We start from the raw sequence: 10,873 nt of genomic DNA on the forward strand, positions 1-10,873 counted from the left end.
CCCACCGCTGCCTTGAGGCCTCCCACTGTTCTATGTCGCTGGCCTCTCCGTCACTCTCAGGCGGGGGCAAAAATAGAAGGAATGAGAAAAATAACCCCAAAAAACCCCAAACATTATCAGGGTCGTGCATCCCTCTCTTTAGCACGCCATGGAATACCTCCCTCCCGGCACATTAACAGTCAGCCCCCTATTCTCCAGGGGTCCTGCTCTAATGTAAGTAAAAACACTTTTTTAAGTTTATGTGAGTGAGCCAATTAGCATTTGTATGTGAGTCAGCGAGCATGCTTGTGCGAGTGTGATTGTGGTGTCAGCGTGCATATGTGAGTGTGTATCAGTAAGCGTGCATGGGAGTGTATCAGTGAGCACGCATGCGTGTGTATATAGTATAAGAGGAGAAAATGTGTGCATCCCCCACCCCTGACTAATCAACAACTTTCTCGGGGTTCCTGGCATCAAAGGTTTCCAGGCACGGAGAGGGAGGATTGTTTAATCATTAATTTTAATTGGTTATTTGATGTCTGTTTTTGGAAATTTTTTTTGGTATTTGGGAGCTATTAAAAATTTGTATGTGTTTTTAATTACTGGATATTGTTTTCATCAACTCTTCTGAAATATTTATTCTTTTTGTTGGGTATAATTGATTTATCTTTCTTGATTTTTTTCTTTTTTTATGAGCAATGACGACATCTTTTTCCATTGTTGCACTGCTTTTTGTGGTTTCAGCTTTTATCTGCACATTTCTATTTCTATTTTATGATCTCTTATTCTTTTTTTTTTTTTGTTTGTTTTAACAGTTTTATTGATGCTGAAAGTTGCACAATACAACAGGAATAAAGTGTATATACCAAAAATGATTGCATCACAGTTTTTTCTTCCCTTTAAACCCCCCTCCCTCCCCATATATCTTCCCTTGTGGCTGACCACAGAACGACATATAATGCTTAATACAAAATATAAAATACAAAACTCGTGCAATCACCACCAGCACGCACAGTGGTTACTTATCAGAGCAACGGTTCAAACATAGCTGCTAAAGTGTGTATGTGACATAAAGAAGGTGACGTAACGAAAGTGAGTAGGAGCCAACACCCGATCCCCTGCAACATGAGCCCCAGACTTCGCATCATCAAGTAGATGTATACAAGCATGTCCCATATACGATATCCCTTGTACATAGAAATCCCTCTTATTCTGCATTTGGTAAGGGTCTGCATGTTCTGCATGCGTGTCTGAGGTGAGGTATTCTGTGAGCGTCTGGTTTCTGTGTAGGGATCTGTTTTTCTGGCTGGCAGTGTGCTTGGCAGGTGGTTCAAGAGCTGATTCGATGCCAAGAGACTATAACACTAGGCCAGGAATTCAGGATATTTATATATGGGAGAGATTTGATCAAACATGGGATGGGGAGGGGCTGCAGTTCACTTTGCTTACCCCTGGTACAGGGTGTGTTCTACTTAGTTACCTAGGGAACATGTGAACTTTATGTTGGAGATATTTTGGCTCAATTCTGCCAGGGTCTAGATGGCGTGAAGTACTTAAGGGTCAGTCTGGCTTGTTTTGGGGAGCTGTCGAAGTACAAGCTGCAGGGAAAGTGAAGAAGAGAGAGTCAGATGGATACCCAGTGGGCTGCTTTTGAAAAACTCCCCCAGGCTGACACTTTCCTGCAATCCGCCCTGGTTAGAGTCCTTATGACTATGCTGGTTGGCTGTGCTTACCCCTGAAACACTTCACCCCTAACTTGCTTTACTTCTGCACAGATTAAGAAATCTGGCTTCATTCCTCAAGTCCTGAAGCTGGCTCTTTCATGCCGCAGCTTAAAGATCTGCCTACGGCAATGCCTTCCCAGAATGGATTAAAAACAATTATTTACTGCCTGGAAATTCAGATGCTTGGTTTGTAATCGAGTCCAAAGCCACAGTGAGGGTCAGTAACAGAAGCAGGACATGAACTCGGTCTCCTGGTTGCCAGCCCATTACTGTGAGCCACTGCGGTCACTTCCTAACCCTCACTGTACATGCAGCGATGGTTTCTCTTCAGATGTGCTTACTGCTTGTGATTTTATAAAATATATCTGCATGCTTACACGCATCCAGCTTTCTAACCATAACAGCCCTCCAAAATCCTCTCCTCCCGCTGCTGTGCAGAAATGGCACTCATCTTACCGCCTATGCAGGTCCTAATCCTATAAACAATGCAAGGGTGGAAAAATAATTTAGAAAGTTGGAAACTTTTTTCTCCCTTTTATCTTGCTCTTATATTTTTTTCAATTCTATGTGGCCATTTACAGTTCTTGCTCTTTAGTTGTATATATTAATTATATTTAGGAGGGATTAAACCTTGCTCTCTCCGCATGGGCCAGCGCAGTGTTCATTTAAGAAAGCTCCTTAGCAGGCAGTAGCAGACTACAAATACCAGCAAAAGAGCTCAGAGGCATTTTTAGAGTCAAAAAATTCTGGGAAAGGTAACACAGAGGCTCCTTCCCGGGAAAGATGGGAAAGGAACAGATGAGATCAAGTGGCCTCTGTGGCAGTTCACAGAAATGGAAAGTGGAGGTCCCTGATGAGGGGGTCACGTTCTGCGTCTTACAAAATCCAACATTCAGAAAATATTTTTCCAAAGCGGATGGAAAAGTTGGACTGTATTTTGAGTGCTGGCTAATCTTTTATGCATTATAATAACCAAACTGGCCTTTCTTGTGTACCCCCAAGAACCTAAAACAAACACAATATGGGGTATTATAACTTAATTGTCTAATTCTAGTGTCCAGTAACTCTTTTTATGGATAACAACCAAACTTTAGGTTATGATCAGAAATTACAAAAAGTACCGTTTTACTTTCACTTAAGCAGCAAAGAGTGAAGTGTGTGATATTGAATCTCATAGAATTTTTAAATGTTTTTTATATGCAAATAAAACTCCCTTTTGGAACTGTATTCAGTCTGATAAGATAGAAAAACAAAAAATTCTCCCGATGTTCACTCTCACAACTGTAAAAGGAACAGAGCTTCTTGCACTTATCTTGAAGCTTGTTGTAGATTTATTTATTTATTAAATTTCTATACCGATATTAGTGGGGACATCATATCGGTTTACATCAAACAAAAACAACATATGGAAAGAGAGTTACATTAAACAGGGAGGTGGGGAGGGATTGATAGGAACTGTGAGTAGATTGAATCAGGCTACTCTGAAACAAATGATAGCCAAATAAATTAACATTGAGCATAATATTTGTAGAAACAAAAAACTATGTCCGGGGGTTCAGGGAGGGTTTGCATGGATGTAAAATGGATGTAAAAACATAAGAAATTGCCAAACTGGATCAGATCGAGGGTCCATCAAGCCCAGCATCCTTTTTCCAACAGTGGCCAATCCAGGCTACTAGTACCTGGCAAGTACCCAAAACATTAAGTAGATCCCATGCTACTGATGCCAGTAATAGCAGTGGCTATTCCCTGAGTCAACTTGATTAATAGCAGGTAATGGATTTCTCCTCCAAGAACTTATCCAAACCTTTTTTAAACCCAGCTACACTAACTGCACTAACCACATCCCCTGGCAACAAATTCCAGAGCTTAATTGTGCATGGAGTTAAAAAATGTTCTGTTTAGTTTTAAATGTGCTACTTGCTAACTTCATGGAATGCCCCCTAGTCCTTCTATTATCTGAGAGAGTAAATAATCAGATGCAGAAACTGGAAGCACCCTTAGGAGGGCATTGGATTAGACATTCCCACAAAATAGAAGTGGTTAGAAGAGCAGCATTAGTCAAACTTCAGCAATCAGCAAGAGGAGGAGATTTTCACAAACTTGCTTCAACTGGAACAAAAATTCATTTTTAGCTGGGATACTGTTATGCCCAGAGGTCTAAATAGAGAAGAAGTAGAGTGGTCTTCATTTTACTGATTTTCTTGAGAAGTCTGAGTAGACGACAAGCTCTCTTTTCCCAGTAGATGAAGAATCACCTGAATATTATTTTCATTAATTGGCAGATAAGTGGAGGAGTCTCCAACATCGGTTCGATAAATGAGAATAAACATCATATATAGATTTACTGTGGACAGGATTCATTTTGTTCAGAGGTCCATTTAAGGGGAGGGTAGGTATAGGTTTTATCTTAGTTTTTTGATGAATATCCAAAACTCAGTGATTCTAGCAAGCGGCAAGGGAGGAGATTCACCCATGTTAGTAAGTTGACTATCACCATATAAGTAAGGTCATTGGACATAATAGAGAACTTGATTTAGAGAAGTCAGCCTCCAGTGTGAGAAGAAACTGTGATTGTTCAGCAGCCATATAAAAACTGATGCAAAAGCGGTTGACGTTATCTGCCAAAGAAGAAGGCAGTCATTTAATTAAAGAATGCTGTTTTCAAGGAAGTCATGTTGGAGATTTGCCTTGTTCTGGTTTAAAACTTTTGCTTTTATTATCGTAATTATTTTGCAGTTAGCTCTCTCCAGCCCCTGAAGCAGACGCGAGGCGTTGAAACACTAGGCATATGTCACAACTTAGGAAAATAGATTGACTAAGAGGACACTGAATACATCCATCTACAAGCTTCAAGATAAATGCAAGAAGCTCTATTCCTTTCACAGTTGTGAGAGAGAAACATTAGGAGAGTTTTGGTTTTCTGTATTATAAGACTGAATACAATTTGAAAAGGGAGTTTTATTTGCATATAAAAAACATTAAAACATTCTATGATATTGACTATCACACTTAGTTAGCTCTTTGCTGCTTAAATGAAAGCAAAATGGTACTTTTTATAATTTATCATAACCTAAAGTATGGTTATTATCCATAAAAAAAAAAGGTACCGGACAGTACCTCTAATGCATGATAATTTTGCACCAAAAGACAAAATAAATATTTTACTGCGGTGGTGCATAACCTTTCTACCTTAAGGAGTCATTTTAGTTGCAACTATCTCCAAAACTTACATTCAGATCTTCGCCAAAACCCTCTTTCAAGAATATCAGGACAGGTCCGAGATACATCTTGAGAAATGCCTTCAGCTTATAAGGTTTGAGCATATAGTTCAGGTACTGACGAATCTATGGATCTGGAACCTCACAGCCAGTAACAGAGCTTTATAAAGAGGGAGCAGTTAAAACAAATTAGGTAGCACATGTGACATCACTTCCACCATTGAACCCAAACCCTTTTGGACCCAAAGCACCAGGAAGGGAGTTCTCATGCCACTTAACCCTGCACAGACAGCCCAACTACCAATGCGCCCCTGTTTATCCCTCTGGAAACAAAATAAAAGAATTCAGCACCTTAACCAAAGAATCTCCACTGTTCACCAAAACCCCCTGAATGGATGGAGACCAGATACCCACGGCCCCTTTTCTTTTCCGGTCCAGGTAAGACCTGACCCTTTAGTCTCATTTGTACAAATACAAAAATTCACACTTTTTGCCTACACATGGAATCCATGATAAAATGATCTAGAAACACCAAGGTAAAGAAGATCCCCCCACTGATCACAAGTGAAAGTTGTCACGTTAGTTATTTTCCATTGCATCGCACACGATGAACATCAGGCCAGTGGGTAACCCATTTTCAGCGATCAGGAGAGGACAGCAGACAGTTGGTTCAGGAAATCTTAACTCCCACTCCACTAAGGGAGGAACTAAATGCTAATACGGCTCAAAGAACTAATACAATACTCGACAGAGGATGTGCATAGAAAAAATGCTGAGCTGGTACTAGTAGCAATGGACAACGGGCAGCGGGAAATGAGGTCACTCTGTGGATACTAAGGAAGTAAAAAGGTGCTGCTCTAATCAGCTGGCTGGTCAGATCTGCAGGAATATTTCTCCGATTGCCCAAAGTCTTTATTTCTGTATAAAGGGCAGCACCTCAACCGAAACCACATATTTAAAGCTCTTTCGCTTCGCCTGCGGGTTAAAATGATTGTAGATTGCAAAACACACAATTCTTATTACAAAAAAAAAATGCCCACATTAATAGCAAGCAAACAAAATACACTGCAACAAAATATCACATTGCAAAGAAAATCAGTTGCAGTAGGTTTGGGTCCTATGAGCCAGTATGACTCATCTGTACAATTAGCATGATACTTAAAAATGTAAAACATCTGAAGATGCAATGGTGATCAGATTGAATTTTTTGTATTTAACATGCTTATTTCTTTGAGCTCTTAGCAGTGATGCCAGGCTGGAAATGACCTTGCCAGAAGGGCGTTTCAAAGAGGATTATTCAAGTAGAACTTTAACACAGTTGGCTTGAAAGGGAGTGACATGCAGTGCTCCTCCTCAGGCAGAGAGATCCATACTGACTAAAAAGGCAAAACTGATAGTAAAATGTATTCTTCCTTGTGTTTTGGGAGCAGCACAGGCCAGAACTTGGCAAGTGCCCCAGCTCTGAGAGCATGTACAGAGTTTACCTACCTAGCAGTGGATTCACTTACCACCAGAGCAGGAGCCATGAGTTCCTGAAGCATCCCATTACTAAACTACAAGGCAAGACTATTTTTCCTTCCTTAATGGAATATTTCCAGCCTCACAGACTAAAATTACTCCTCCCAGAATCTTTTAGCATTCCAGTAATGCCTAATGTTACTGCAAAGCTTTCCTATATTGCACCCTTTTAATTTCCAGGTACTAAGCAGAGAAGAAAGTAGACTGAAACTTCTTAGCCGTCCAAATCAAGGTTCCTGCATGCAAGTCACACGGAAGCTGGTCAGTGCAGTGAAAGTTGCACACAGGCCAAACTGATGGCTGAACTGCAGGGTTGCTTGCAGAAGACCCAGGTTCAATGCCTGGGCTCTGCCTCTGCTCCCTTGGGCCTGCCTGCATTGGGAATGCTAGGAAAACAAAAAGGGTAGATGCCTAGGTCTTTTTCAAATCTTTATTGGTGCAGAGACGTGTTTAAAATGTACTGCCCGACTCAGGCCGAGTTTCGCAGCTTTCACAGCTGCTGCCTCAGGGGCTTAAACACTCATTGGACTAAAAAATATTTGGTGGTTTCAAATTCTAACCCACTATTGTTTGTAATTGATCCGCAGTGGTAATAAATCTTGTCTCATTCAGACACAATTGTAACTGAATCATCTCATTGTGCCTTGCACTTTACCATCGGATATGTGGTCTCTACTCTCGAAAAGCTTTGACGAGTGAGGTGATCAAATTTGCAGCTGACACAAAATTATGCAGAGTAGTGAAAACACAAGTGGATTGTGATAAATTGCAGGAGGACCTTGTGAGACTGGGAAATTGGGCATCCAAATGGCAGATGAAATTTAATGTGGATAAGTGCAAGGTGATGCATATAGGGAAAAATAACCCATGCTATAGTTACACAATGTTAGGAGTTATCACCCAGGAAAAAGATCTGGATTTCATAATGAATAATACAGTGAAATCATCAGCTCAATGTGCTGTGGTGGTCAAAAAAGTAAACTGAATGTTAGGAATTATTAGGAAGGGAATGGTGAATAAAACAGAAAATGTCGTAATGCCTCTGTATCGCTCCATGGTGAGACTGCACCTAGAGTACTTTGTACAATTCTGGTCGCTGCATCTCAAAAAAGATATAGTTGCGATGGAGAAGGTACAGAGAAGGGGGACCAAAATGATAAAGGGAATGGAACAGCTCCCCTATGAGGAAAGGCTAAAGAGGTTTGGGTTGTTCAGTCTGAAGAAGAAACAGCTGAAGGGGGAATATGATAAAAGTCTATAAAATCATGAGTGGAATCAGCAGGTAAATGTGAATCTGTTATGTACTTTTTCAAATACTACAGAAACTAGGTGCTACTCCATGAAAGTAGTAAGTAGCACATCTAAAACAAAGCTGAGAAAATTATTTTTCACTCAATCCACAGTTAAGCTCTGGAATTCATTGCTGGAGGATGTGAGAAAGGAAGCTAGCGTAGCTTGGTTTAAAAACAGTTTGGACAAGTTATTGGAGAAATCCATAAATTGTTATTAACCAAATAGTCTTGAGAAAAGGCACCGTTTAGTCACATGGGATCCTGCCAGCTACATGTGACCTGAATTGGCTGCTATTGGAAACAGGATCCTGAGCCTGATGGACCTTCAGGCTGACTCAGTAAGGCACTTCTTATGTTATTATGTACAGGGATTCTAAGCAGGGATGGCATGGAGAACACATGAAAAGTGTGAGCAGGCCATCATAGGATGCTCCTCTATCTGTGGCAGAAATCTGAATGAAACTGGATGAACAATTCAAAAGCTGCTGGAGGAACAGGACCCGCTTGAAGAGGACAGACACCCTGATGACATCATTTTATAGTCACTTTTATCTGTAGGAAAGCTGACTAAAAAGTCATCCCATAATTAAAACTGAGTCAGTTTTGTGCACATGGTAATAAATCAGACATTTTTGTTTTCACAGTATGAATTCTGAAAGCTTCTAGCCCCTCCCCTCCCCCCATTCAAACAGGTGATATGTTCCAGTTTTATATCAGTACTCCATGTCTATGACACAAGTAACAGACTCTAGGAGAATATCAAATGCTTTACCCAAGCTGTCTACCTTGTACTTATCTCATCAGTGCTACAACCTAATATCTGTTACAAGAGGTACACACTTAACTAAATTATAATACTGCATACCACCTTTTCATTTACGCTTAAGAGATTCAGCTCAGACAAATGGATGTGGGGGGGCGACGAAGCAACTCAAACCACACACACACACCAAAAAATCCTCAGCTGATGCATAAAGCATTTTAATAGCTCTTCATCATTAACAACCACCATTAAATAGCTAATTAAAGCTTCTAAGTATAGAATGCAGAAGCAGGTTTGTTTTCCCATAGGAAACAGCTCCTTTTGTGCCAAAAGGCATTGCAAGGTGTTTAGCATTAGGAAGGAAGATGATTTTCCTTCAGCAGAACGTCTAAGTAAGATGCTTGTCTGGCAGCCACAGACGATCAAAACATCCAGAGGCAATGAAACATTCAAAAGGCAGGCAAAGGAAAATATCCAGGTACACACACACACATCCAAAGCAGTGACAATTAGTCCAAAGCAGCATATTTTTACCAAGGTGCAAAATGTTTTAGAGAGAAAGATAAACCTCCTGAGAAACAGCATCCTCTTATTTTTTTTTGCCATGATCACATATCGCTGTAGTTATCAGCTGCCTCAGTTGTGATGGCTTTACAATTAAAAGCCAGAATTCATTAACGTGTGTGTGTGTGTGTGTGTATTAAACAGAGAGATGATGTTTCTATTTAAACTGCCTTGAACAAATACACAGTATAATATCTGGGAATATAACTGAAAAAAATTCTCCCCTCTACCGTACACCTCCACACACCCTCCCCCCCCCCAAAAAAAAAAATAAAAATTCTGAAGTAATAAATGATCCCTATTTTTCGAAATCAAACATTTAAAGCTTATAATTCGTAGAAAGAGGTAACAGACCTAAATGCCTCGCTAGACAAAATGGATCGTATAATTCATGACTACAGAAATAAAACAGGAGGGCACTATATACGACAGAAGGCCAGAAAGATCAAACATTTTCTAATCGTGCATTAATAATTCATTTTGCATTCTTTATGGGCTCGGTTTTTCTCATCCTCGGTATACACTGCATGCAGATTCCGTTCATGACGGCGCCATCCCTATCTATACCCACAAACGAGAGGATGCATCTGTCTCTTATTTTGGGGCTGAGCACTGGAAAGGGGACGAAGGCAATGCAGTGAATCCGTGGGTGACGCTCTTACAGTTTCTGCTCTCCCCCCCCCCCCGAGCCGCATTCACATCCAGACAAAACACACACACACACATAGTTTTGCATGGAGCTAAAATAAATATTTACATTACTTACTCCTGGAGGTCCCGGGAGCTGGCAGAGTCCAGAGTTAAAAAGAAAAATGTTGCAGTAGCTGAAGAGGCACATGGAGGTTTGGACCCGGCAGAGCCGCTCAGTCCACAGCACTGGCAGCCCAGACAGCGAGGGCAGCCAAGCTGCGGGAAGAAGAGCAGGGGAGAGAACAAGGCCAGCCTGAGGAGGAGAGGGGGCCAGCTGTGAAGAGAGAGCTCCCCCTGGAGGCAGAGAAGAAGAATTGCAGCATGCAGCACAGAAGACGGGAATTAAAAACAAAAAAACCCACAGAAACCCCTGGAGCAATCCTGCCACTGATGAAAAAGCAGGGGGGGGGATCCACGTGCGGAAACCAGGAAGCACATGGAGGAGGAGGAGGAGTTAATTCAGAGGACATTAAGGTGAGGCACTGAAGCCTGGGAGTCTCAGTCACCCAGGAGCTACGGAGAAGAGAGGCTGTGCTGACCCCAAGAGACCCCGAGCCTGGCAGGAGGAGGAGGAGGAGGTGCAAAGAGCCAGCTGGAAAGAAGAGCCGCTGCAGAAGGATGCCTGACCCTGAGAGGTGCAGAAGTGGTGAGAGTGAGACTGCCGACAGCGAGATCCGCAGGGAACCAGGGGGAAGAGAGTCCACGCACGAGAGCTGCAGGGAAACGAGAGCGACGCACACGGCCGCGAGTGCCTCCTCAGAGCCGAGCGGATCCCGAGGGGCAGGCGGACACTGCCTGCTGGTGCTGAGCGCAGCCTGAAAGGCAGGCGCGCCAGCCCGAGACGCCGCAGCCCCCCCTCCGCGTAACCCATGGTTACCCGCCGAAGTGGCACTCAAGCGCCCCTGCTGGAATGTTTCACGCTTTTGTGAGGTTGCATCTGAGCATTGTCCAGGCTTAGCTGAGTCCCTCCTTGGAGGGAATGCACAAACCAGCCTGGTTTATCCGCACCCTCTGGTGCTGCACAAGGTATGAAAGAGTTGGGGATGATGCCTTATGCATTTTTAAATGTAACCCTTAGTGGGGTGTTAAGTTCCAAGGGCACACAATCTTATTTATATCTTC

At 42.1% G+C, this 10,873-nt stretch overlaps 1 protein-coding gene across 1 annotated transcript in view; it reads right to left on the reverse strand.

Moving 5' to 3' along the window:
* The window catches only part of LOC115093516, a 173,567-nt gene extending 162,981 nt beyond the window's left edge, over positions 1-10,586 (reverse strand). Inside the window, exon 1 of the mRNA XM_029605350.1 lies at positions 9,828-10,586. The gene's annotated coding sequence lies outside the window, so the exon portion shown is untranslated. The remainder of the gene's footprint in view (positions 1-9,827) is intronic.
* Positions 10,587-10,873: the final 287 nt, after the last annotated feature.

This window comes from Rhinatrema bivittatum, chromosome 6 (genome assembly GCF_901001135.1).
Source record: "Rhinatrema bivittatum chromosome 6, aRhiBiv1.1, whole genome shotgun sequence".
Classification (NCBI taxonomy): Eukaryota; Metazoa; Chordata; class Amphibia; order Gymnophiona; family Rhinatrematidae; genus Rhinatrema; species Rhinatrema bivittatum.